The sequence below is a fragment of the Monodon monoceros genome, unplaced genomic scaffold (genome assembly GCF_005190385.1).
Source record: "Monodon monoceros isolate NGI ecotype Baffin Bay Population unplaced genomic scaffold, NGI_Narwhal_1 Super_Scaffold_21, whole genome shotgun sequence".
Taxonomy (NCBI): Eukaryota; Metazoa; Chordata; class Mammalia; order Artiodactyla; family Monodontidae; genus Monodon; species Monodon monoceros.
In genome coordinates, this window is record NW_021703778.1 from 121,504,642 (window position 1) to 121,529,915 (window position 25,274).

The window sequence follows — 25,274 nt, forward strand, 5'->3', positions numbered from 1 at the left end:
TACATACATACACACACTATATATGTTAATGTGTATATATATATATGCATAGTCATATATTTATATATTTGCTTGTTTTCTGAGGGCAGGTTAATCCTAATTATATAGCTTAGCCTGCTATATTTCTGGAAATGAAAATCTCAAGTATGTGCTAATAGCACAGCATTAGACAAATGACAAATAAAATAATGAAATGGAACAGAAAGCCCATATATAGATTTGTGGGGTTGTTCACACAGAAGACATGAAAATATAAACCACTCAATTGGTTATGTATATTAAAAAAAACATAAATGTAATCCCTATCACATATCTTATAACGAAAAGAAAAAAAAAAGAAAAGGCAGACTCAGGAGGATCAAATACTTAAATTTAAAAGGCAAAAGTTAAATCATTTAGAAAAAACACAGAAGAATGTCGTTATGACCTCAGGTAAGGTGTTACTTTCTTAGAATAGAAAAGCACAATTAGTAAAGGAAAAGATTGATAAATTAGCCAATCTTAAATTTGAAATTAATATTAAATTTAAAATTTTAGCATAAAAATTTCTTCTCATCAGTGCTCCTCATTAAACAGGTAAAATAAAGGCAGAGCCTTGAAAAAAGATATTTAGAACAAATACAGTTAATCAGAATATATTAAAAACTCCTATAACTAAATAAGAAAAAGAATTCAATAGCAAAATGAGCCTAATAGGAACAGGTATTTTGTAAATGAGCAAGCCCAAATAACTAATTAGAGAAAAGTCTCAGCCTCACGGTGAATCAAGAAAGTGAAAATTAAAGCCACAATATTATTTCCCAGATAAAAGCTTATAAAGATAACAACATTAAGGTTTGTTGCAAATATAAAACAATGAGAATCTTTATACCTGTCAAGAACCTGGAGCAGCAGAGGGTGGATGGGTAAGATTTTAGTCTACTTACAAGCTAACAAGTTAGCCTGCAACAGTATCATGGGCACAAGCAGAAGAATCCAGACTACTGAGTCAGAGAAAAGGATTCATGACACAGCAGACAGTACAAGCTTTACTTTCAAACTGGTTCCTTTTGCCTCCCAATTCCCACAGGGTGATGCAGAAGTGTCCAATTGGATTTTGCACATGCCTTCTGTTTGTATCACATCTGTAGGACCCTGAGCTTAAGAGACCTTAGTGTTTTATAACTGACAGTACCCAAGCCTGTCTAACCATTGCCCAAGAAGGAGACATTATATTTATTATACTAGATATTAAATGGGCTTTACCTCTGTTCCAGGGGGAGGTCTCTCTATTCTAAGGATGTTTGCTATGCAAATAACCTTGAAAAGATAGGCTGGAGTAAAAAAGACAGTGCCTCTGCACATATGTTATGCAAAAAAGCAAGAGACCTACAGAAAACTGTCTTCTAAAAATATAGTCTTTATGAGTATGTAAATTGGTGTAAGTATAGAAAGCATTTGGCAATAAAAACAATATTACGATGAGAACAGATAAACTCGTGTACACAGGAAACAGGAATATTCATGGCATAGAAAACACAGAGAATTATCTAAACATCAGTAAGAGATTGAATTATCAAATTGTATACTCTTCATAAAATATAATTTAAAATATAGCATAAAAAATGAACCTAATCCAAAATACATCACCATGGATGGATTTCACAAAATATTGAGCGAAAATTAATTTTAAAGAAGACATATTATAAAATTTAAGTTCAAAATATGCATTTTGATAAGGGATGCATAGATATGTATTAAAGTATAAAGAAATGCAGAAAATAGTAAATGCTATGTTTAACATACTGGTCACATGGATTAGAAGAGCGTCAAGAGGAGAAGATGCAGTTGTGAGGAGATAACAAAGGACTTAACTCTGGTGATTTTTAGTTTTTAGATTGGTAGCAGGTATATAAAAATACTTATATTATTTTTGGCTATGCCTGAAATATTTCTCTTTGTTTTTCAAAGGGAGAATTGAAGAATAAGAGACAGGCAACCGTGAGTTTTCTTAAAACTCTTTCTCCCTTGAATGTTAAGATTGCACTCTTGTGTTGATTGCTTCCTCCATCTACATCTGTGGCAACTCATCTGCTTGCTGGGCTGCTTTTCCTTTTCCTGAGTTCTAAGTGTTGATAGTCTCTGGAGTTTTATATTTGGTGTTTTTAATACACTGTGTTAGTGGTTCTCACTTTTAGGCAGAATGAAAGTCACAGGACAATCTTGTTAAAACCCAAAATTCCAACTCTTAACCGCCAGTATTTCTTCTTCAATGAAGTCTACAGATATGATTTTTCAGTGAGCTTAGAAATACATTTTTTTTAAAAAATAAGCACCTCCTCCTTTACAGGGTAATTTGGAAGCAGGTGACCCAGGGTCTGTATTTGTTGAGGCACAGCTCAGCCTTGCTAGTTCCACAGCATTAATACTAGTGGTTTCTTTTATACCTCTACACTGATTACTCCTGCTACATCTATTAGTCCTTACTATGTGTCAGTCAGGCACCATGTTAACTGTATTATATCTACTATATTTAATCTACCACAACCCTTAGTAGGTAGGAACTAATACTAGCCCTATTATACAAACTGAGGAAACTGAGGAAGAAGCAAGTTACGGTATCTCTCCTAAGGTTGTCTAGAGAGTAGCAGCTGCAAAATTTGGTTACACCCAAAATGACTCTATCTGGCATCATTTTCTCCTTTGCTTCCCCAGAATTAATTGCTCCCTTGTTTTAACCAGTGTCTTTATATATTTAGTTATAATACACTTAAAAGTACTTTTTTGGCACATAGATTATAAATCAGGAACAATTTCTTATTAATTTTTTTACCTATAGTGTCTGATCATTAACTAGGTAAAGATGTGACAAGATTAAATTCCAGCACACAGTGTATATTTAACTGACCCAATGAGTGCAGCAGAAAATCTAACTTAGTGATAACTGCATACAGTCACTGAATTTACAAACACTAGTGAAAATGGACCTAAAACCTAAATTGACAGAAAGTACTTTACTCATGCATAGCTGACACCAGACACTACAAAGTTTCTATCAGTTTTGGAGACTAAAAATTCTATAAAATAATATAATACAAATGTCAACTCTTTCAATGTCTTTAGATTTTTAAATTATTATATATGAACTAAAGGCAAAGTACTGTTATTTCAGAAGACAAAAGTAGTTTAAACCCACAGGAATATATACATAATAATTTGACATTATACTATTATCTAAAGACATACAAGTTTAATCAAGGTATACTTTTCTGGATGTTAAATATAAGTTTAATACCACTCAATATTTATAGTACATCCCAAGGAGAGACTGGTATTCTGTTGTTATAATGAAATGCTTTACTCAAGTAATTTTAGTTGGCATGTACATTGATGTTGCTACTTATTACAAACTATGGAGTAGATAACTTCATATGTGTATTAAAAAAGCAATAACTTTGATTCTAAATATTTAATTTAAAGCTATAACGAAAGTATATACTTCAGTAGTTGAGGAAAAAGCAATTAAACACTTCATATTGTATCTCAGTGAGCTGTGCAAATGTAAAAATGGAAAACTAAATGCAATGTTTGCAAATACACAAAAGAAAATACAATATTAGTCCACTGTTTGGAGGTAATACCACAAAACCCTCAGAGAAAGTGGACCTAAAGCATAACTACAGATGATAGTTCCAGAACATACCTGGTAAGCATGGTGATATGAAAACAATGTGTAAAGTATTTCTTATCATTTCTATTTGTAAAAAATTTCCATGTAACTTTTTCTGTTCCTAGGAGATATGTTCCTTTCATATAATTTAGAAGACTATTTTCACTATTTGAAGAAGAAATGAGCCATAATTTTTCTGAATGCTAAGATCTGTAACTTGAAACACAGTATCTGGAAATCCTGACTTCTAGAAAGTGAGGCTCAGAACAGTTTTACAGCATGACATGGAAGAGTATTAGAAAGCTATATTCAATAGCAATTGGAGAAAGTATGGATTTTATAAGCACCAATGTGCTTCTCTTAAAAATCGGATATTCTTTATTCTTCTAAAACTGAATTCTACTTACCTCATCTCTGCTGATGAAATACTAATTCTTGCCAATCTAGGTTAAACTTAATACGTTTAAGATTTGAACTTGATAAACTTAACCCAATCACTTTTTGTACTGGGTACCACCTAGGGAAGTACTTAGGTAGGGCAGGGGCAGAGGAAGCCCATTCCCCAGCCTAAGTGCTCCTGGGGATAACTGTTGCTTGGTTTATCCTGTTTCCTACTGATATTCTCTTGGATTTAGTCAACTTCATCGGGTCTTTCTTGTCCTGTACTAGCATCTTTTGCATTGTTTTTGGAACTGCCTTGGCCAATGGTCAATATTTCTATTCAATCTGCATCTTTCTCAGGCAAATCACAGGTTCTTTTGGTCTAAAAGCTCCATCTCTGCCCTTTTTTAGAGGTTTGAAGAATCCTGTTTCTCCTGCAACACAGTGAAGCAAGACTTGCCAGGCCCCAGTCCCTGAAAATCAGACTCAATCTATGATATTGTGATACTCAAGGGCCCCCTCAGGCAGGACCCAGGGCTTCAAGGTAAGTTCTGTAGTCTTCCTGATCTACCGGTGGGGAAGTGGGCCATTTCTTTCCTACTCAAGTGGATGGTAGGTACCTTTCTCAAGGAATTTCTAGGACTTACTCTACTGTTCTTCTTTCACTTTTACTAAAATATCCCCTGATACCTGGGGACTCTGTGTATTTGCATTGGAATATCTTTCTATATTTTTATTCTGAAACTCAAAACCTTTTCTCCTTTAATGACCTCCTGCCCACTTCTATGAACCCTTGTTTGTTTTAAAGTCTAGGCTTTCAAGGCTATCGTTTGTCCTTAGGTTTTATAAAGTCTGTTCAAAGCTCATTTGTTATCTTTTTAATTCTGTACCAGTGTGTGTGGGTTTGTATTCATATTCTTGGACCATAAACCTCAGCTTCCTGTGTTGTGATTTTAAATAATGAGAAAGTAGCTGATAAAAGAGAATTACAAGGATAAAAATATGCATTTGTTAATATTTCAAATTCCCAACTGTCCTTTGTAATCAACATTTTAACTTACATAGTATATGAATGTCAATCTGCATTTAGCTTTGAATGTCTTGATTGTCATTCCCTATAGTTTTTCTAATTTATGTTCCTTATCATAATAGTTACCTGATTAAAAAACAAAACAAAAGAATACAACAACCCTCAGGTAAAGACAGCATCGAGTGGGTCCACAGATTCAGTGAATCTCTCAGTCTTTCATGCAGTTTTGATGTTTTCCATCCTTGCCTACCTTGGTGGGCCACTGCTGTCTGGAGGGATGAAAAGTGGATATGCAGGCAGAGTCTCTGGTAAACATCACTGGTATATAAATGAAAGACCTTGCAAATACATTTCAAGGATTTAAAAAGTGAGAACTAAACATTAGGCACATAGAACAGTCTTCAGTGACAACCAAATGAAATATGCTTGCTCAGTGATCATAGAAATGGAAGAAATACAAGAAGTAGAAGAAAATTAAGAGCATAAAACTTCCTAAATATATTGTGTGCCATGGCTTAAAGTTAAAAATGCAGTTCCAGAAAAACGAAGACAAATATTAGAACAGAACTTTGGATGAAACGAGGTCCTTTAGTACCCTAAAAAAATTAATGTTTCTGCAGTAGCTAAACATTTAGTAAAGACTAGCATTTTATATAGTCTTAAGTGTTTAGTTTGTATTTTTTAATGTGACTTAACTTTACATTCCCAATGGGACTGTTTAAAATATATTGGAAGAGTTACATGAGAATATTTTAAATAGTTTTATAGTTTTATAGTTAATGTTTATTGAGTGACTACTATTGGGTTGGCCAAAAAGTGCCTTCAGTTTTTAGTAAAAATAAAAGACACATTTTTCATTTTCACCTAGAACTTTACTGAACTATGTATTCACCCTTTTGTTCCACTACCTTCCTCGATTTTTCAGGCAACTTCATAATTCCATCTTCCTAAAACTTTTTATCTTTTTGAGCAAAGAACTGTTCCAGATGCCTTTTACAGTCTTCCAGGGAATTGAAATTTTTTCCATTAAGAGAATTTTGTAAAGACTGAAATAAATGGAAAGCCGAAGGTGCAATGTCTGGTGAATACAGTGGATGAATCAGAACTTCCCAACCAAGCTGTAACAGTTTTTGCCTGGCCATCAAAGAAATGTGCAGTTTTGCATTATCTTGATGGAAGATTATGTGTTTTCTGTTGACTAATTCTGGATACTTTTGGTCAAGTGCTGCTTTCAGTTGGCCTAATTGGGCCAACTGGTTGGAATTAATCATTTGGTTTTCCAGAAGAAGCTCATAATAGAGGACTCCCTTCGAATCCCACCATATACACAGTATCACCTTCTTTGAATGAACACTGGCCTTTGGTGTGGTTGGTGGTAGTTCATTTCGCTTGCCTCACTATCTCTTCCATTCCACATGATTGTACAGTATTCACTTTTCATCGCCGATCACAATTTGTTTTAAAAATGGAACGTTTTTGTTACATTTAAGTAGAGAATTGCAGGTGGAAATACGGTCAAGAAGGTTTTTTTCGCTTAACTTATGTGGGACCCAAACATCAAAGCAATTAACGTAACCAAGCTGGTGTGAAATGGAGCAGGACCCTATGGTCCTTCCCCACCATGTCCTCTGCCTGTCTTTTTTTTTTTTTTAACATCTTTATTGGAGTATAATTGCTTTACAATGATGTGTTAGTTTCTGCTTTATAACAAAATGAATCAGTTATACATATACATATGTTCCCATATGTCTTCCCTCTTGCATCTTCCTCCCTCCCACCCTCCCTATCCCACCCATCCAGGCGGTCACAAAGCACTGAGCTGATCTCCCTGTGCTATGCGGCTGCTTCCCACTAGCTATCTATTTTATGCTTGGTAGTGTATATATGTCCATGCCACTCTCTCACTTTGTCCCAGCTTACCCTTCCCCCTCTCCCTGTCCTCAAGTCCATTCTCTAGTAGGTCTGTGTCTTTATTCCCATCTTGCCCCTAGGTTCTTCATGACCATTTTAAAAAAATATATTCCATATATATGTGTTAGCATACAGTATTTGTTTTTCTCTTTCTGACTTACTTCACTCTGTATGACAGACTCTAGGTCCCTCCACCTCACTACAAATAACTGAATTTTGTTTCTTTTTATGGCTGAGTAATATTCCATTGTATATATGTGCCACATCTTCTTTATCCATTCAGCTGTCGATGAACACTTAGGTTGCTTCCATGTCCTGGCTATTGTAAATAGAGCTGCAATGAACATGGTGGTACATGACTCTTTTTGAATTATGGTTTTCTCAGGGTATATGCCCAGTAGTGGGATTGCTGGGTCGTATGGTAGTTCTATTTTTAGTTTTTTAAGGAACCTCCATATTGTTCTCCATAGTGGCTGTATCAATTTACATTCCCACCAATGCAAGAGGGTTCCCTTTTCTCCACACCCTCTCCAGCATTTGTTTGTAGATTTTTTGATGATGGCCATTCTGACCGGTGTGAGATGATATCTCATTGTAGTTTTGATTTGCATTTCTCTAATGATTAATGACGTTGAGCATTCTTTCATGTGTTTGTTGGCAATCTGTATATCTTCTTTGGAGAAATGTCTATTTAGGTCTTCTGCCCATTTTTGGATTGGGTCGTTTGATTTTTTGATATCAAGCTGCATGAGCTGCTTGTAAATTTGGGAGATTAATCCTTTGTCAGTTGCTTCATTTGCAAATATTTTCTCCCATTCTGAGGGTTGTATTTTCATCTCTGCCTGCCTTTTGTCTGTGGAATAACTTTAGCCAAAGAATAAGTTTAATCAGAGAAGTGAGAATATGCAGACAGAAAGGAAAACAGTCAAAGGAGACCGAATAATAATAGTTTAGTCATTAAGCATAATCAAGGACCTTTAGTTCCTCCTCAAGGACTATAGATAATATTCTGAGTCTTATCCTGTGAGCTGTCCTACAGATACTGAAACCCCCACCACGTGGAAGAAGTTAACTACATGATGACCAGACTGTAGCCATGACATAAGCTGCCACAATTCCAAGAATTGGCCTCAAGGAAATGGGAATAAACTGACCCTGGAACTGAAGATTAACTGTACTTAAAACAATCAAGATGATGCTGGTCAGACCACGGATGACCAATTTCAAGATGACTGTCAGAGCTGACTGTGCTGTTTCTGCATGTAACACCAACCCTCTGTCTATAAAAGCTCTTGCCCACTGACTGTCAGTGGGTGCAGTCAGCCTTTGGACAGGTATCCACCCTCCCCACTGGTTGCCAGCATCCAAAATAAAACAAATTTTCCTTTCTACCACCCTGGCCTCTTTATTGGCTCTTGAATGGTGAGCAGCCGGATCCCACTTTTGGTTGCAGGTGCAAATGATTTTCAGTGCTTGATTTGGATATTTTGAGTATGTCAGCTATCTCTTGTATGTAGGTATAACAATTGATTGTTCTCAATTAATGTCTTGATTTGATCGTTATCAACTTCAAGTGGTCTTGAAGACAATGCCGTGGAGCATTGTCCAGAGAGGAATCTCCAGCATGAAACTTCGCAAACCATTTCTGACATGTTTGGCCAGTCACAGCACCTTCTCCATACACTGCACAAATCTTTTTTTGCGTTTCAGTTGCATTTTTACCTTTCTTGAAATAATAAAGCATAATATGCTGAAAATGTTGCTTTTATCTTCCATCTTCAATATTAAAATGGCTACACAAAAATTCACCAATTTTTATAAGTCTTTTTTAAAATGTACTCTGATATGACAGCTGTCACAACACAGTCTAACAAAATTGTTTCGAATGAAGTTAAAGACAACTAAGAGCTACTAGAGCCATCTTTTAGAAAAAAACTGAAGGACCTTTTTGGCCAATTCAATATATACTAGGATGTTCTAAGTATTTTAGTTATTATTTAATTTAAGCACAAACAATTCAATGTGGTAGAATAGGGGGTATTTCCACCTCTTCTATTATAATGTGTACAATTGTTTCCAAAGATAAAAACATCTGATAAAAGTAAAATAATAAAAGTAAAGAGAAAAAGAGTAAATATGGTACCTCAGAAGACATACAGAACAAATTGAGCATTCAAATGAATCTTGCTAATCTTCTTTTCCTGCCCCTTGCATGAACATTTTAGATCCTTTGTAACATACATGGCATTTGAAAGGTAGCTGCTAACACTTAGCTTACGGAATGCTCCAGGAAACTTTTTTCTTTTAACTCTGTAGAACACGTTTATCTTGTTATATGAGACTTTTTTTCCTGTTTTATGAAGTTACTTAATAATAACTTTAATGGTAATTGTAGGCATAATTGTAAACTATATTGAAAAATATAGTTTAAACTCAAAATTTGGTAGAATTTAAAAGATCTAGTATTTAGCAGAGCATAAGGAAATCTTTTGATTTGATCCTAAAATGATCTTTTTCTCAGTTTATAAAGAATAGTTTATTTTTGTCTAAAGGTTAGAATATAAAATTCTAATAACTACAATTCATCACCCCAAGCACTCCCTGATTATAGACATTTTTGATAACGATTCATTTCATACTATGATTATAATAAAACATTTTAAGATTTAAAAATAAAACAAAATTTGAACATATGAAAAAGCTCCTATCTAAACTTAAACATGTGTTAATGTGTAGTAGAAGTGAATATGGGTGGTTCTAGCTCAGAAAAACTGTCATTTTGGTCATGGTCAGGCTAACATATCTCTCTCTACCTGTGGGGATATGGTCCCATTATGAGAAACATGAATTCTAAAGATACAAATGACAACTCTGTTAAAAGTGAAGTATAAGTTTCTTTTAAGGAATACAATATAACACTCATTTTTAAATACAAAAATGTAGATAGAGTACATTCATATTTCAATGCTACATTTAAATTTCTAGGAACAAATTTGACAACTCCAGTGTTCTTTACATAGGAATTAAGAAATTAATCAAAAAGACTGAGCTTACTGAAAGATTCTCTTTAAGTATATATTCTCTTTGAGCATAAATAGTAGTAAATCAGGATCCCTTCAATCCATTGTGACAGCAGGGAACAGGCTGCATAAATGATGACTCCTGTATAGTATGCCTTTTAATTCAACCACCAGACACAAGAAAGGCTGATCCTTTAAAAGTATGTTTGGCTCATCTTCCACAGTTTATGGAACTGCAGTTTGGGATGACAGCTGGTAATACTCAACTGAATTATTTAAGTATTTTTGTCTACTAAGAGAAGTAAAAAATAATAGCTACCAACTTTTTGAGGTTGCCAAGCTTTGTACTAAGGATTTTATATACTATTTTTCATTTACTTTTTATAAAACTCCAATGAGGTTAGAATTATTATATTTATTTCCCCAGTCATGGAATCTGAGACTTAAAGAACTGATAAACTTTTCTAGGTCACATGGTTGATAAGAAGCAAGAGATGATATAGGAACCCAATATTGTCCAATTTCAAGGCTACCCTCTTAATCACTATTCTTTATTTCCTATTATTTATATTAAATGTGTTGCCTTCACAAGTTTTTCAAACCTATGTGCACTTTATTCACATCCCCTTAGAAAAGTGATAAAGAATTTTTACACTAGGGAAGGCCTAATTATGTGGAACTGAATTACACAGCAATGGATGATAGACTAAGCTAATGGATCTATCTTTTGGATGAGGGTCAGTCATACAAAAAGCTTTTGACTCTGTGAGTCCAGACAGTTTAAGAGAATTCAGATTCTGCTTTTGAAGTTTACTCTGGGACTCCAGTGAATGTATGCTCTGGTTGTGTTAAGTTCTGTGCTCATAACTGTTACATAAATCATTAAATGACATGGTATTTTATATTGCCTCAGGAAAGAACTCGCCTGTGTTACTGGTGTATCCCCTCAACCGTGTATTTATTACTCTCATCTGTTAAAACAACAACACTGAAACCATTCAAGAGACCATGTAAAACAGTAAAAATAATCATTCTTTAGCAGGTAGTGATAAATCACCATAGAAGAAAAACTGGTTTCCTATCAAGTTTGGAAATAACAGTCTAATTATTTTCTTGCCATGCTTGGATCAGCAGGTGAAAAGACACCTCAGCCTAAAGATTAATTCATTACAGATTTCAACCTTAATAAATTGGAATTAAGCAGTTCAGGCTGCATCGTTTTTCATAAGTTAGTTTTTTCAGGATGTTAAATAGATCAGTTTTTAGGGTTTTGATTTTGGCATTTCATCTTGATATTTCTCTGATATAAAGGGGATCATAATCACATCTTTCCTTTTATGAACAACCCAGTGTACTGCTTTACACCTCTAAGATATTTTACTACAGCTATGTTCTGGATTTATTACTAATAGCTTTGTATTTTTATACTACAAATGCCACCTGACCCCTCCATGTCTCATCAATAACTTCCTCTAATCTTTTTTTTTTTACGGTACATGGGCCTCTCACTGTTGTGGCCTCTCCCGTTGCGGAGCACAGGCTCTGGACGCGCAGGCTCCCGGGCCCAGCCGCTCCGCGGCATGTGGGATCTTCCCGGACCGGGGCACGAACCCGTGTCCCCTGCATCGGCAGGCGGACTCTCAACCACTGCGCCACCAGGGAAGCCCTCCTCTAATCTTTTAATTGAACTCTTTACTACTAGTGAATTTTCATTCCTACCCAACTTATATATTGCCACCAAAGTAAGTTAATCTTATTTTCCTGCTCCAATTACCTGAGTATAATGCTTTTGTAGTGTTATTTATAATAATAGCTAACATTACTGAACACTCACTAGGTACTTTGATGAATTATTCAATTAAACTTAGTTGAAATCTACAATATCACCATGAATATTTTCTGTGTTTCATTAGAATATGTTGATACCACTTAAATAGTTATCCATTTGGGCAATCAATTTGACACTCATATGGAGAAGCCTCAGGTTAATATATTTTCATAAACTTTATATAATAGAAACTAATCATATAACAATTTAAATGTATTGATATACTGATACTATCAATTATTGACAATGATAAAAAGTCTTAATCATCCAACTGCTTTCAAATTATAGGCTTAGAAGAAAAAACAACGCTTACCCAAATGTGTAAATAGAGATTAGAATCTCTTACTGCATTTGGGGAAGAAAATCAACGATATTCTCTTTTCATAATAAACACTGTACAGAAGCATTGACTGATACATTTATTCATTTATTAAAAAATCACCTAACTAGATTGGCATTAAAAAACAAAAAAAAAGGAGAAACCATGCAGAGTAAGCTCTTTTTACATCTGCTAAACTGAAAATGGAAGGGTGAGAGAACAAGATAATGGGAATGTTATATAAAACATATTCAAACACGTTTCAAAGATAATTTCAAACTCTGTGGACATTTTTTTACAGTTTTAGGAAATTTAGATTTAAAAGTTTCCTGAGGTATAAAGCCTTTATTTTTTAGTGAGTTTACGGCAAATAAGATACAATAACTTTTCTTAGTAAATAAATAGAGCACTGTCACTAAAGCTACTGCTTCCTAACTCATTCCCAGTCCCCTTGCTCTTTAGTAAGAAAACCCAATTTTTAGCTGTGCTGCATTTCTGAGTCTCCCTTTAAACAAGATGTGGTCATGTGATTTAATTCTGGCCAATGAGAGGTGAGTAGAGTTGCTGCATGGTGATTCTGGGAAGGCTGGGGCAGACAGTCTAATCAGCCAGTAAGGGTTTTTATTCGTTTTCCGTTTTTTAAGGATTTTATTTTTTTAATGCTTTGCCTTTACTTTTGATTCTGGCCTGTGATTAATTTGTGATGGCTTAAGTTCTAGCAGCTATCTTAGATCCTCAGGTAACCTTGGCATGAAAGACATGCCTACCGACAGTGAAAAAGAAAGCTATAACCTTTGGTCTCTGACGATACTATGGAGCACATGTCAACTCTGGATTGCTGATGTCTGAAGTGGTTCTATGTGAAAGAGAAATAAACATCTATCTCATTTAAGCCCTTATTATTTTGCTCTTTTCAGTTATATGAAACTATACACAATCTTTTTTTTTTTTTTTTTTGCGGTACGTGGGCCTCTCACTGCTGTGGCCTCTCCCATTGCGGAGCATAGGCTCCGGACGCGCAGGCTCAGCGGCCATGGCTCACGGGCCTAGCCGCTCCGCAGCATGTGGGATCCTCCCGGATTGGGGCATGAACCCGTGTACCTTGCATCGGCAGGCAGACTCTCAACCACTGTGCCACCAGGGAAGCCCCCCACAATCTTAATTATTATAGATACTAATAATTTGTTTCTTTTCCTATATATCTTTAAAAAAAACAGACTGTTGAGTTTACTCAATGTAAAATTGTAAAATAAATTTTTCCAGACATTTTTAACAGATCGGATTATGGTTGCATTAATGTTGTCTTCTATCAAAGACTCACTTTGCAAAATTGAAATATAAGATATCAAGGAAAAAATAATAGTATGCTTGTTTCATTTAGCTGTTGCATAACAATGCTGTTTTACAAATAACCAGAAAATCTTAATGGCATAAAACAATAAGCATCTGTTTCTTGCTTGTGCATCTGCAGGTTGATTCAGTTTCGGCTTATTTAAGCTACACTTGATTCTACTTGTCACTAGTCATGGATCAAATTCAAGTCAATTCTATGTCTCTTATTCTTCTTGGACCACCTCATTGATGAGGTCAGATGGTCCTTGAGGGTGAGCAGAAATCATGCAAGGCCTCTTAATGCCTAGGCTTACAACTAACATTTGTCTAACATTTCTGTGCATACTCCATAATGACAAAAGGAAATCACATGCCCAAGCTCAATATCTGTGGGTACAGGATACATTCTTTCCATGAAGATCAGAATTGGCAGAAATAAATTTTAGATGAGCAACAATCTAATATTCTATAATGTGGTATTAGAACTTTGAGTGTATCACACATTTCCAACAGCAAAGTTTTCTTATTAAAGGGAAAATTTTAAATATATAAGTTCTTAGAGCTTTAAGCTCCAAGATATATCATACTGTCATATAATTGCATTTTCATAGTCCTTTTCATATATGACAATTAAAAGCAATATTTTTAGAAGCTAATATTTACCTTATCTAAAAAATGTCATCAACTATAGATGCTTAGCTAGTTATAGCTCTTTTCTATAACACGAAACTAATTCCAGTTTTAGGGAAGAGGTAATTACTGAAATCATTCTACAAATTTTCATTAGTAAATACTGAAACAGTTATATATCAACAGTCTTTTGTTTAAAAAAATGATATATGTGAGCCCCTTCCCCCAAAATGGCAAAAAATAAATTGATAATTGAAGCAATCAATGTCTTATTATAGAATAACTAAATGTTTTTTAGAAAACTCATAATGTGATATCTATATATATCCATATGTGAAACCCATATTTAGGTCATTACTCTTTATTAATATATTTACATGTATTATTAAGCATATAATCTAACATCACTCTAATGAAGTATGCCTATGCTTAAATATTATTTTAACTTGATATTATCCTCATACCTATATCCTGTATTCCTGTCATTTTCCAGAAAAATGTCTTAATCATCCAAGTATTCTTAGAATATTGCTTTTGAAAATGATCAGAGAAGCAAGCAATGTTATGCAAAGGTATATACTACAGTCATTTGCATTTTCAATAACAAAAGTCAATTATACCTTATTTTAATGGAAAATGTTGCACAATATCATTGTTTGATTAATTCAGTCAAAGCCATATACTGACAGCCTATTACTTAAACAAATTAAACAGAATCTTTGTTCTTCATAGAGCTTAAAAATCTAACCTAGTAACTGCCTCTGAGATACTGTGAGAATTAAAAGACTTAATACATGTAAAACACTCAAAACAATGTGTAACACAAAGCAAGCATTACATAAGTGTTAGCTAATATGACAATAATTACATCTGCTAGTCCTAAGACTAGTATTATTATTTCTGATAGGCAATTGGTATGTAAGTAAAAAGAGTGCAGTTAGAAAGAGATTAACTTAATTATCACTCAAAAATATATAATCATAAGCTGGGAATTATAACATGATTAACATGGGGATCTGACCTAGTTTGGGGGATTATAATCATTTTTACCCATTTTCTTTAATTAGAAAATTTAGGACTTCCTTGGTGGTTCAGTGGTTAAGAATCCGCCTGCCAATGCAGGGGACAGGGGTTTGAGCCCTGGTCCGGGAAGATGCCACAGAGCGACTAAGCTTGTGTGCCATAACTACTGAGCCTGTGAGCCACAACTACTGAGCCTGCATGCCACAACTACTGAAGCCCAAGTGCCTAGAGCCCATGCTCTGCAACAAAGAGAAGTCACCACAATGAGAAGACCACGCACTGCAATGAAGAGTAGCCCCCACTCGCCCCAACTAGAAAAAAGCCCGTGCTCAGCAATGAAGGCCCAACGAAGCTAAAAAATAAATTAATTTTTTAAAAAAGGAAAATTTATTGAAATAAATTACGGCTAGATTCTAATTTTAAAGTAAATAAATGAATCCATAAAATTTTTAGAAGTAAATGTTTGTGATTTTGTTTAGATCTTTGAGTGTGCTAGGCTTTTCCAAGAAGACTTAAAATTCAGAAACCGTAAGATGGAAAAATTCAATTGTATAAAAATCTTTAAAAATATGCACAATAAAAATAACATAAATGAAGGATAAGTGCATGAAAGAATATTTCCAAACTTTATGACAGAATTCTTAATATATACAGAAGAGCTTGTATAATCAAAAATAAAAATATTAGCAATTAAAAATAAACTGGATAACTATGGAAAACAATTTGAAGGAGGCAAGAGTATTCAGCATGAGGCTCCGGTAATTTCTCTGGCAAGAAACTGGATTTGGTGATGGTGGTAGAGATGGATAAATGTGAAAAGATTTGAGGATATTCAAGAAAAAAAATTGGCAGAAATTGGTGATGAACTGGAGAGGAGGAATGAACAGAAGTGTCAAGAATTATTTCCAGTTTATGTCTGGCTTGAACAATGGGATGGATGATAGGACTATTCAGTGTCATGGGGACACTGGAGGAAGACTGGGCTTGAAATAGAATAATTTAGCAGTTAGGCATGTTTACGTTTGAGAGGCAATGAGGCATCCAAGTACAGATTTATCAAATGGGTAGGTCTAGGGAGGTAGCACTAAAACTTTGAGGACATAATTCATGGACATGGTCTTTGGTACTTGACAAATAATGTAAGTTAATGGCAATCACATATTGTTCAGTGGCTCCTTTAAAGAAAAAGAAAATGAAAGTTTGAAAAGTTAAAAGCAAATACTTCAGGAAGGAAATAATATATTAAGGTCAGTCAAGTAATTAAGACAAAGGGTGTCAATCACTTTAATTAGATAACATCAACAAAAATATTGGAAAACAATAAAAATTTTAGCACAGATTAAGTAAAGGTAGTATTTAATAGTCAGTGAAGTTCTCAATAAAAAGGAAATTAACAGGACCTAACCCTGGAGACACCATGAAAGCAACAGGGAGATTAATGAACCTGGGGAGAGGGGTAAATTGCAACCCTAATGGGAAAAGGCCATGTCACAAAGAGGAGACAGGTTGGCACATAATTTTTTTCTCACCTGCCCCACATCATTGTTATGAGTTGATCTTTGCTCAGGCTTTTCCTGCTGAGAAGCCAAAATTTAATCATACCAGATAAAAGGCTGGGAAGTGGATATATTAGTTGTAGGCAGATTAATAACCTGAGTATTTTCTTTCCTCCTCACTCTTCCTTCCTGGAGAAAAGTGGGAGCAAAGAAATTTTTCCTGGAGGAAATGACTACAAGACACAGCATTTCCAGCACAGGAGAAAAAGAAGTTTCCCTGAGAGGCAAATGAGTGCCTGTACAACTAGAGAATTCTCATTAAACTCTACGGAATATATGAATATCAATTTCTTGCTTTTGATAATATACTCTGTGTGGGATTTTGGCTTGGAAATGGGCTGGAGGAGGGGTTCATGGAACTGCCCTGTACAATTCTTTGTAACCTCTCATGAATCTATAATTATTTCAAAATAAAAGTTTTTTAAAATTTTTAAATGACTTCATAATGAAAAGTTATGTAAAGCACTAAAAGATATACATAATGGTGAGGAAAAGACATACACACAAACACACTTTAACTTGTTATAGTAAAATTTAAGAATATATAAAAAAAATTAAAGAATATATAAGAAAAGACATACACACAAACACACTTTAACTTGTGATAGTAAAATTTAAGAATATATAAAAAAGAAAATATTGGAAGCTGGAAAATCAGATTGACAATATGCTTCTCAATAGCATCAGTGCATAAAAAAGACAATGGAGCAATATTTTCAAACTGTAAAGGAAAGAAAATCAAACCTAGTACTAATGTCCAGCTAAATTATCGCACGTATACTCATTCATTTATTCAGCAAATATTTACTGCACTGCAGCTATGTGCCAAACGCAATGAATAACACAATGAATTAAACAGACCCAAATATCTTATTCCATGCCTCTATGCCATTGTATATGTTGTTTCACCAACCTGTGATTGTCTCTAGTTTTCCCAACCAGTTTGGAAAGCCATGCTTACACCTTTCCTTTCCCTACTGTCCTAGGCTCATTGCTACAGCTTAAAAATGGTTAGCCGAGCAGGTGGCCAAGGCTGGAGCTTTCTCTGGACCATCTTGGCATGGCAATCTTAACTAAAGAACTATGGCTAACCCTGGGAGTAAACCTAAAAAGAGATAACTGTGGCTTGTGTTGGGAACTTAATCATTCACCACCACGGACAATGTTGCTTGGGCTTGTGGAGGAGTTTCAGCAGTAACTTCATAAGGCAAGTATACAGATGTTACTATGGTCTAAATCCAGAGTCACTGATGAAACTTCTTCTTTCTACTTCCTCTCATTATGGGACACATAAGCACGACTTATTATTTGCTCTCACTTTTCCCTTCCTTGTTTTACAAGAAAGGGTTTTATGTAAACCATATACAAGTGTAGAAATAGTATGTCTTCAGTTAAATAAATATTTCTATTTTTTAAATTAGTTCATTTTTTCAACAGTGTAACCAAGATCTCGATCTTGAAAAAGTTTTAACATTTGAATTGTTCTTACTATTTTTTGTACTTCTCATTATCCACATAAATGATAATTAGTAGATTTTTTTAATATACCATCATTAATATACCAAAAAAGATTTAATGAGTGCCTTCTATATGTCAGGCATTTAACCAGACTAAGAGATATACAGTATTCCATTATCTACATACTAAGAATTCATAGTAAAAAAAATTAACAACAATAATGATAATAATCATAATAAAAGAAAAATACCCAGCTTTCTCAAAACTAGTATTTCAGTTGTGGGAAACAACACTAAACAATAATAAAAATTAAATACATAATATGTCAGAGAGTAATAAGTGTGATGAGACAAATCAGGAAGGTTGGATAATGAACAAAGGATCTCACAAAAATTATGGTGAAAAGAAAAATTCCACATTATTAAAATACAATTCCTTAGGCCCTAATCTGGATTTTGCAATATTAGAGTATACTTATGACTCCATATGAACCTTCCCAGGCTTGTGGGGATATGAAGTGCTTTTTTATGGTTATTCTTCTATTTCAACTGGGACTTTATATTGTATTTGTCCTTTTATATCTTTATTTAAAAATGATAGCTATAATGTGGCTTGCGTATTACTAAAATTTTATTATAAAAACACAAGGACACTACCTAACAAGATTCATTAAACAGATTTAGAAGAGAAAAGGCATATAATTTAGTTGAAATGTCTTAAAAGCAAAAGGGTCCAGGATGATTAAGGATGGAATACGTAAGTCTGGTTACTTGGTTTTTATTTCATTTTCATAACTATTAGCTGTTTATATTTGGGCCCATCAAGAAATCTGAGAGCTGCAGTTTCCTCAGTAGTAATATAAGGTGGTCTTTAAAATCTACTGTAGCACTGAAATTGATGAATATTTGAACATTATGTAATATCCAATTCTGTAGATGAGATGCACTATTAACACTATATCATAATCCACTATTTTTCCTTTCTACTAATAAATAATAATGAGCTGGCTGAATATTTGCTATAAGTGCTTGAAGATTATTAGACTGTGTGACCAAAAAAAACTAACCATCTGAACTATGGAAGCATTTTAATTTTAAAACAATTTTTTTTTTTTTGCGGTACGTGGGTCTCTCACTGTTGTGGCCTCTCCCGTTGCGGAGCACAGGCTCTGGACGCGTAGGCTCAGCGGCCATGGCTCACGGGCCTAGCCGCTCTGCCGCATGTGGGATCTTTCCCGGACCGGGGCACGAACCCGTGTCCCCTGCATCGGCAGGCGGACTCTCAACCACTGTGCAACCAGGGAAGCCCTTTAAAACAATTTTGAAGCTATGAAAAAGGTTAAAATGCAGAAACATACAGAGAATATATAAACAATTAACCATGTTGTATTTATTAATAAAATGAACTCAATATTTTGCTTAGATGTCTTTTAAAAAGAGATAAAATTTTACAGATTAATGGAACCCCACAATCTACCTCTTTCCTGATACATTTCCTTTTCCCTCATCGCAGGGAGGGACTATACATAGGATGTGCTTTTTGATCTTTTCCTAAATATGGTTTCATACTTTTTCAATGTATATTTGAATACATAGAAGTTATGCTGCTTGAAAAAGAAAAAACTGTCTTCTTCTAAAATACCAACTGTTTTGCTATGTTAAAAATAATTTTTATACAACTGAGTTTTTTTTTTTTTTCTCTAAGCAATTGCACCTAAGTGGGCCTGGCATCGTGTTGATGTAGAATGTGTATAATACAAGAATTACAACAAGAGTTTCTTCCCACTATTTGTCTATCTTTATTGCTTCATACATGGGCATAATATCCTCATGCTATCAACTAATAATGACTAAGAATCTGCTTTATGTTGAAGGTAGCATTTTAAAGTGGAGAAAACATGCATATTCTGAAGATTTACACTATTATGTATGGCAATACTTCATTTGCTGCATTCTCTAAGGCACTGAGAATCCACAGATTTAGTTAAATACACAGATTAATCAGTGCTTCTCTTTTCAGTATAACCTAATTTCCCATTTTTAATAGATTTCACCAGAAAATAAAATTATGGTTTTTTTTAATGTCAAGAAATATATTCATTTAATGCTAGTGTTAGGGGAGAGTTAGCCTAGTGTAGCATTTATAGATAAAATTGATGGTTCATTATGTGCTTTGACTTTTTACTATCTCAAAACAATAAATTTTATTTTGATGCTTCAAAAGTTTTATTTTCTAATCTTGACCAAAATGTCCAATTCTATAGTTGACTTGGGGGAACTTTATTATGTTTCCAGTCCAAGAAAGTATTTTCCTTCTTCACTTCCATTATAGAGCCACTGTGTCAGATAGCCAATATAATTTACTTACTTTCCAAGGAGATCTAGTTGAACTTATTGTTAGTTTAATATATGTGCCTGTCATGTTATTTGTACTATATGGCATAATGAAATGCTCTTCCCACTCTACGACTAAAAGTTCCTACTCTATCTTGGGTTGTGGTTTTGCTAATTAAGCATTATTTAATTATTTATTATGATAGTTTGGTTTACAAGGAACAGTTTTTTGAAGTTGAAATGATATTAAATACCTTTGTATATAGCAATTTTTTGACTACTGTTGTTTTGCATTCATCTAATTAGAACTGTCAATCTAGAACACATTATAAAATAATTTTATATTAACTAAAAATAATAAGATTTTAGACGATTTTGAGTCAATTAGAATCACTTTGTAAACAAAGGTGGTTTCAAAATATACATTTGTTAAAAAAAGAAAAACATAAAAAGTTTTATAAAAAGAAAAATTTATAAGAGGTTTGAAATTTTCTTTGAAATATTTTGTTACATATCACAGCATTGCTATTATTAACACTGACGATAATAAAATTGATAATTTTAAACATTATAATCCATAAAATAATATACAGACATCCAGAGCATGTCAGTGAGGCAGACTAAGTACTTTTCTGAGCCTAATACAATTCTCAGATGAGCTACCCAAAATAGAATTATTACTGAGTGTTCAAACATATTAAGAATAGTTGAGAAAATTCATACTTGAGCTATTTATTTTTATCAAATCTTTTTTGATGTCTCTAATATGCAAGTTAATATGGTTCAGTGTTCACATTAGCAAGTTTTCTTTTAAATAATTAGGGGTCCACAAATAATGAATAGCATAAATCATTCTTAAAAAATCCATAAACTCATAAGATGAAACTTGACTAAAACCTGCACTCAAGTGAGTTCTCTTTCAATACATCCAACTTCAGGGTCTCAACATCCTTGCTTTTTAGACAATTCACACTTCATTCTTAGAAGTCTATATCCTAGTCTCTTAAGTGGTACTACCAGGGTAGACTATGTAGGATCACTGGAAGTAAATGTGAATTTCTGCAGCTGCGAGAAGCCATGGAGAAGTCACAGCTCTTAATGGAACATGCGGGGACAACCCTATGCAAAACAGATAATCAGAAAAAAATTTCAATCTCCCAGAAGACTCTTCTCTATGCCTAGATGATTATCTTTCATCTCATTTCATTCTCACAACACCATTATCTATTAAGTTATTCTGCGATAAGTTGCTAACTAGATGAAAAGTCCAGGATTTCATTTCATCTGGAGTACTCACTTCACACAAGAAGACAAATAAAGATAGAAAAGATTTCAGACGTTCAAAGCAATTCCCAGTGGTGCAGTCTCAAGATTGGGAAAGCTATTTTTGAGCATGTGGGACTTCTTGAAATCGTTGTCAAAATACTAAGTAGTAACCTTTGCATGAACACATATAAAACCATGTCTCATTTTCTCACTTGGCAAAAGTACTCATTATCTTTCAAATTCCATTTTACACTTTTATTTATATTCTTTTGAGATTGCATGCAAACTATCTCATATGTAATTACTGATACCAGTCTGCGTCATTATGCATAGGCACACTAAACCACACACAAACTGGAAACGGAAGCAAATGTAAGGAAATCAAAGCAGAGGAGTGCACAGTACTTCTGAAACATTAAAATTTATCAAGTTATTATCTGGTTATACAAAATGGTACTAAAATATAGTAAACTACAACTACTTTATTGCCAGTTGCTTTTTTTCTAATTTATTTTATCCAAGTATAGTTGATTTACAGTGTTGTGTTAATTCTGCTGTATAGCAAAGTGATTCAGTTATACATACACACATTATTTTTCATATTCTTTTCCATTATGGTTTATCACAGAATATTTTTAAAATTTTTTTTCAATTTTAAAAATTTTATATTGGAGTATAGTTGATTAACAATGTGTTAATTTCAGGTGTATAGCAAAGCGATTCAGTTATACATATACATGTATCTATTCTTTCTCAAATTCTTTGCCCCTTAGGTTGTTACAGAATATTGAGCAGAGTTCCCTGTGCTACACAGTAGGTCCTTGTTGGTTATCTATTTTAAATATAGCAGCGTGTACATGTCAGCCAGTTGCTTTTAACAGCAATATGACTGATCAGCTAGTGACAGACAAAAATGAAGCACTCATAAGCATGAAGTTTGATTTATTGCTAGAACCCATTGCCCTTTATAACTGTCTGACAATGGGTTAATTTATCCTCTATAATGCAGCTCCACAAAGTGAAGGAATTTTTTTTGGGGGGGTGGTCACTGTAACGTTCCCACAGTCTAGACTAGTATTTGTTGAATTGATGTATAAGCATTATTGAGTCAGTTACTCAGTAGAAAGATGTATCTTACTTTCAGGATCAGCAAGAAAGGCATTTTGCCCATCCTAACAAAATGTTGTGCCACTACTTACATTTACTGACAGAGAGCTAATAAAAAATCAAGGCAAACACCAAAATTAATTATCAACTGTCTCTCATTGAGCAATCACAATTAAAACAAAGTTTCATTCTTTGCTTGTCTTAATTTCTAGCAAATCAGCTGTGGACTCTGCATTTTCATCTCCCATATAATCAGTGTCCTATCAGTCCTCTCATCCTAACACTATGAAAACATCTGCTAATCACATTTCTAATCAGCAAAATGCCTTATTCTCTTCTGCTGGCCTTTTTATTATTATAAAAATCAGATTCACACTAAAATTTTTTATTTGGACTTCCAATATTTCTTTCTTTTTTTCTTTAACATCTTTGTTGGAGTGTAATTGCTTTACAATGGTGTGTTACTTTCTGCTTTATAACAAAGTGAATCAGATATACATATACATTTATCCCCATATCTCCTCCCTCTTGCATCTCCCTCCCACCCTCCCTATCCCACCTCTCTAGGTGGTCACAAAGCACTGAGCTGATCTCCCTGTGCTATGCAGCTGCTTCCCACTAGCTATCTATTTTACATTTGGTAGTATATATAAGTCCATGCCACTCTCTCACTTCAGCCCAGCTTACCCTTACCCCTCCCCATGTCCTCAGGTCCATTGTCTGCATCTGTGTCTTTATTCCTGTCTTGCCCCTAGGTTCTTCAGAACAATGTTTTTTTTTAGATTCCATATATATGTGTTAGCATACGGTATTTGTTTTTCTCTTTCTGACTTATTTCATTCTGTACCAGAGACTCTAGGTCCATCCACCTCACTACAAATAACTCAATTTCATTTCTTTTTATGGCTGAGTAATATTCCATTGTATATATGTGCCACATCTTCTTTATCCATTCAGCTGTCAGTGGACACTTAGGTTGCTTCCATGTCCTGGCTATTGTAAATAGAGCTGCAATGAACATTGTGGTACATGACTCTTTTTGAATTATGGTTTTCTCAGGGTATATGCCCAGTAGTGGGATTGCTGGGTCGTATGGTAGTTCTGTTTTTAGTTTTTAAGGAACCTCCATACTGTTCTCCATAGTGGCTGTATCAATTTACATTCCCACCAACAGTGCAAGAGGGTTCCCTTTTCTCTACACCCTCTCCAGCATTTATTGCTTGTAGATTTTTTGATGATGGCCATTCTGACTGGTATGAGGTGATATCACATTGTAGTTTTGATTTGCATTTCTCTAATGATTAGTGATGCAGAGCATTCTTTCATGTGTTTGTTGGCTATCTGTATATCTTCTTTGGAAAAATGTCTATTTAGGTCTTCTGCCCATTTTTGGATTGGGTTGTTTGTTTTTTTGTTATTGAGTTGCATGAGCTGCTTGTAAATTTTGGAGATTAATCCATTGTCAGTTGCTTCATTTGCACATATTTTCTCCCATTCTGAGGGTTGTCTTTTGGTCTTGTTTATGGCTTCCTTTGCTGTGCAAAAGCTTTTAAGTTTAATTAGGTCCCACTTGTTTATTTTTGTTTTTATTTCCATTTCTCTAGAAGATGGGTCAAAAAAGATCTTGCTGTGATTTATGTCAAAGAGTGTTCTTCCTATGTTTTCCTATAACAGTTTTATAGTGTCTGGCCTTATATTTAAGTCTTTAATCCATTTTGAGTTTATTTTTGTGTATAGTGTTAGGGAGTGTTCTAATTTCATTCTTTTACATGTAGCTGTCCAGTTTCCCCAGCACCACTTATTGAAGAGGTTGTCTTTTCTCCATTGTATATTCTTGCCTCCTTTATCAAAGATTAGGTGACCATATGTGCCTGGGTTTATCTCTGGGCTTTCTATCCTGTTCCATTGATTTACATTTCTGTTTTTGTGTCAGTACCATACTGCCTGTATTATTGTAGCTTTGTAATATAGTCTGAAGTCCAGAAGCTTGATTCCTCCACCTCCGGTTTTCTTTCTCAAGATTGCTTTGGCTACTCAGGGTCTTTTGTATTTCCATAAAAATTGTGAAATTTTTTGTTCTAGTTCTGTGAAAAATGCCATTGGTACTTTGATAGGGATTGCATTGAATCTGTAGATTGCTTTGAGTAGTATAGTCATTTTCACAGTGTTGATCCTTCCAATCCAAGAACATGGTATATCACTCCATCTGTCTGTATCATCTTTAATTTCTTTCATCAGTGTCATAGTTTTCTGCATACAGGTCTTTTGTCTCCTTAAGTAGGTTTATTCCTAGATATTCTATTCTTTTTGTTGCAATGGTAAATGGGAGTGTTTTCTTGATTTCACTTTCAGATTTTTCATCATTAGTGTATAGGAATGCCAGAGATTTCTGTGCATTAATTTTGTATCCTGCTACTTTACCAAATTCATT

General features: G+C 34.2%; 1 protein-coding gene across 1 annotated transcript in view; it reads right to left on the bottom strand.

Annotated features, from left to right (window-relative positions):
* Window positions 1-25,274, bottom strand: part of MDGA2 (MAM domain containing glycosylphosphatidylinositol anchor 2) — an 826,010-nt gene that overhangs the window by 46,776 nt on the left and 753,960 nt on the right. The gene's annotated exons all lie outside the window — the stretch shown is intronic.